This window comes from Daphnia pulex, chromosome 10, assembly GCF_021134715.1.
Source record: "Daphnia pulex isolate KAP4 chromosome 10, ASM2113471v1".
Taxonomy (NCBI): domain Eukaryota; kingdom Metazoa; phylum Arthropoda; class Branchiopoda; order Diplostraca; family Daphniidae; genus Daphnia; species Daphnia pulex.
In genome coordinates, this window is record NC_060026.1 from 11,707,248 (window position 1) to 11,711,791 (window position 4,544).

Genomic DNA, 4,544 nt, shown 5'->3' on the forward strand with positions numbered 1-4,544 from the left:
AAAACGGCTGGTCCAGGCGGTATCCGTTTGTAACCGATTCAAAAGAAAGACCATAGTTTCGGCGAGATTCTTCCTTCTGGAAACACTCGTCCCACGAAAGGATGACGCAACGCATTTCATGTATTAGCCCTTGTGAGACTTCGTAGCGGTACAGAACGACCATTCCGACGGCGTACCTTATCGAAGGCACCCGATGACGGGCAACTTTCTAACGATAAAATATAATTTACAATAAGGTTAAACAAGTCTGCTTAAAATTAATTTGCAAACAAACAAGTTTCTCACCGCCTCATTTCTTTGACGTTTCAGCGAATTCAACTTCTCGCCACATCTGGTCATCACTTGATGAACCTTGTCGACTCCGGCCAACTAGATCAATATAAAGATTAAAAATTAAACGAGATTTAAGGATGCTGTTTGAATGTAAGGAATAATACCTGAAGAAGACGGTATGCATCTTCAACACCATCATCTTCTTCGAGACATAGTCTTGCAAATCCAATTAAATTTTCTTCTACGGGCCACAGGGCGCCGGCCAATCGTACTGAAGATCGTAATTTCTCCTTACGCATTCTTCGATCACCGATCAACTTTACATCACGATCAACAACGGATTTTAACATCTGCCCAATCAGGTTTTCAAACGACCAGTCTTTGGGTTTTAGCAAACCATTTACAACTGGTTGTTTTTCCAAAATTCTCGCTTCGCTACATCGAGTCTTATGGCTTTTTGATTCGCGAGAAGTTCTACCCTCTGTTGGTGGTAGTGTTATCGGACATTTTGTTATCAAGGTAACCTTTTTCATCGATCGCGTACATTTTTGATGTTTGACGCGGTGCCTCTTATAAAGCCACGGTAACGGGAAGGTGGGATTAGCAAGAGGCATCCGCATGTGTTGCGATGGATTTCGTGACATTTATATTTTGAATGTCAAATCATTTATGGTCATTTCGCAATCATGAATATTTTTCGCAAATTGTTCAAACGAAAAAAATTCGATAAGATTCCGTTTTGAATGTAAAAATATCTAACTTGTGTTGAGCCAAACCGATGAGAATCGGTGCAAAAGGCTGAAGGGGGCGCTCCGCGCAATCCTCTGAATTTGATTACAATTTAGAATTTACAGGTGTGTTCTGCTGCCACGGCCGAACGCGCCCAAGGCCGCCTTGGGCGCGTCCGGCCTTGACTATAAAATGAGCATAGACTAAATTCTAGTCAGTTAATGGAATAGCATTGATTTAATGTTTGTTTGAGTGCAAAAATGTGCATGCCTGCTCAATACTAGGAATATTCTTTTTCAATTCTTTTCAACTCAAGGGATTTTTTGTTAACGATTATAAAGTACCGTGGGTTTTTCGGCCTAGAACTTTGATTCTATCGAGTCCAAAAAACAACACGGCTGGTGGCATTACCTCATTACCAGGTAGTGGTGCCACTAGCCTTGCAGTGAGAGTAACCTACAACGTTCGGTTCCTATTCGCTGCAAGTTTTACTTATGTATAAAAAGCCAGGCTCTTGTCCAGTTTACTTTTACACTCATCACTTGATTCTTTTAGAATTCGAGTCGAAAAAACGAGAAAAATGTCTCATATTTGAATATGGTAAGCTATTTAAAGTAATTTTGTTATTAGAAAAAAGCGAAAACATGATTTGCTTATTATGTTTCGTAATCGGTGTTAAAGGGGGCTAAAGGCTAAACTAGAGGCTTAGCTTTCATAATTCGATTGGCTGTTTCGATCTTGTTTGATTTGAACTTTGTTTGTGTGTTAAAAAAAATTTATTAATTGGCAATTTGACTTTTACTTTTTTCAAAAAAAGAAATTTCTTTGATGGAATGTTTCGGCTGTTTTCCTTCAGACAATATATAGAATTTTGCATTCAAACATGTTTTTGGCGTTTTTTTTTGGTTCAAAAACTATGGTTTATCGTTAGAGCTCCAATTTGTTTTGTGCCATTTAAGCCAAACTGATTATTATTCATGGAATAGTCTAATCATTTTTATTTCTTAGTAAGAATTTGTTCTCTTTACGTTTTAACCAATCGTTAAATCTTGTCCCTCCCATTGCATTGCTGAACTATGGACGATTTTTTGATAGTCTATTATGTTTAGTAAGGATGGACGGACCAAAAAGCTGCTGCAAGCTGAGGTCTCGAACCTCAAGAATCCGCCCAAATACAAACACGACCCAAAACTTTGTCTAGTGTAGTGTACAGATTAAAAAAAGGTGTTGTGTATTTCGTTTCTCTTTAAAAAATGAAATATTGATTGGCAAATATAGACAAGGAATCAACACAATTTAATTCATTTTAAAAAATAAAATAGAAATTGTGCGGAATTGTGACGTCACTTTTAAATCGGCCGGATGTTATGTAGATCCATCACGTTGAATGGATGAAATGTGAACTATCGACGACGACATTTACTATACGCTGGTTATTTGACTGAATGCTTGTCTGGGCTCGTCTGGGCTCGATAGAAAAGCAAGCTTATCAGCTCACCGCGAAGGGATAGTCGTAAGCCAGTTGAAAACTGTCTTAAATTGTCTTGACTGGATGTCGTGATTATTTCTAGCATTAATTTCAAATGTAGCTTCGAAAACAATTATACTTGTCAAACGATTGACCTTGTGTACTTTACTTGATAAGATTGAATAACGCTTCGCTTATCAATTATTCGAATATTCGTTAGGCTCAATTAATGAGATTTTCTATTTCGATTCAGTTGGAAACTTCATTCACCTTGAAAGCTCAGCGTCTGTGTGGTTCACTCAATGAGAATCAATTGCTTTCCACATGACTCTACACGACATTTTGGCTGAATTAACAGTTCCGCAGCAGCCGTATTCTCAGAAAATGAAATGAACGTGACGTCAAAAGGCATAGTGCATTTGTTGCTTACTATAAAACCCAGTTGGAATAGAGCTAGACGAACCATTAACAAACTGTGAACGTTTCCAACATCTTATAGGTATTAGACCATGTCTTTGCTTCGTTTTTTAATGATTTTGTTGTTGCTGGCCAATAACTTCTCCCCAATGACTGCCAATTCTTTGCCGACTCTGAATAAGAAAAGCACGGGCCTGAACGGCGTCCATTTGAAGTTAGGAGCCATTCATGTAAGTTGGTTGTCTTTTAGTCATTACGAGTTGATGACTAATTACTTGATTTATTTTTCTGTGCCTGGCAAGATGCCACCCTTTGATGTATTGACTTTGCGTCCAGACGGGAACTACACTCACACTGGCAGCAGCAAAGTGCTGTATGATTGGGTCGCAGAAAAGCTCAATTTTACGTATGATTTCATCTTTGTTTACTCAGAATTCATTTATGTTTTTTAGACTGACAGATTTTTATTGCCCATTTTTATTTTCTGGGTTTCACATAAATTTACGTCTAGGTTTTCTTATTATTTTGTACCTAATAAATTAATTAAAGCCAGGTACGGAAACATTAGCGACATTGCAACAATTATTATCCTTTTCATCGACAAAGTGAGCTATAGTAACTGATGACACGTAGCTGGTTTAAAATTAAGCAAAACACCCCAACATTTATATCTTATACAACTCTTCTATTATAGGAAATTGACTTGTCGGCTATGGGTATGATCGCAACTCCCGATAGAAAAAAGCTGGTGGACTTGGTGTACGCGATTTGGACGGAAGCGTACGTTATGGTGGTGCCTGCACCAGGCGAAGAGCCTCGACTCTTTGCGTTCATTCTGCCATTTCAGTCCACGGTATTCAAATAGTTCATTTGTACATTGTGTGGCGAACATTTTTAAGTGTACCCCAAATCTTTTAATTTTCCGAATTTTGTGGTTGTCTTCCCACCGCCATAGGTGTGGCTACTCATCTTAATTACTATGATCACCATGGTAGCCATAATGTAATCGTTCTCAAAAATTTACTTGAAATTCTTCGCAAAAGTCAACGCTGGCCATAATAATCTCCATCCGATTACTAGCAGAGAGGAAACCTCATTCAGGTGGATCATTCATTATGCCATATACATAATCAACACCATGACAAATCAAGGTATTTAATTGCGTATTAGCTTACATTATTACTGCGGTGCATGTTTTTAATTTTATTCCTTTTAAATATAGGGGGAGGAATCGCAATCGCTCGGCTCTCGTTTCGCATTCTTGTCGGGGCGTGGCTGTTGATCGCCATGGTCTTGGTCAACAGTTATTCGGGCACTGTCATTTCTTACTTGCCAGTTCCGAAAATGAAACAACCCATCAACAATTTAGAGGATCTAGCCAGAAGTGAAGATGTTGGGCTCATATTACTGGCAAGACTAGGCCATTTCTTGAGTATCCTTATACCATTTTGCTAAGCGTCGGCGTTTGTGGAAACAACGAAAACTTTGTGTCAACTTTCCAAGGATGCCGAAACCGGTGTACTCAAAGTTCTTGGTGACCAAGTTCGGAGCAACCCAGATCGAATAGCTAGCAGCGTACCGAAACTTTACAGTCGTTTAGAATCTGGGAATTTCGCTTTTCCATTCGTGAGTTTTCATCGTATAAATAGTATAGGAA

General features: G+C 38.6%; 1 long non-coding RNA gene across 1 annotated transcript; it reads left to right on the plus strand.

Annotated features, from left to right (window-relative positions):
- The first annotated feature begins 3,586 nt into the window (after positions 1-3,586).
- LOC124204434 lies at positions 3,587-4,294 on the plus strand. The gene is made up of 3 exons (XR_006878881.1): positions 3,587-3,740; positions 3,843-4,038; positions 4,110-4,294. It is a non-coding gene; the product is annotated as an uncharacterized LOC124204434 (long non-coding RNA).
- Positions 4,295-4,544: the final 250 nt, after the last annotated feature.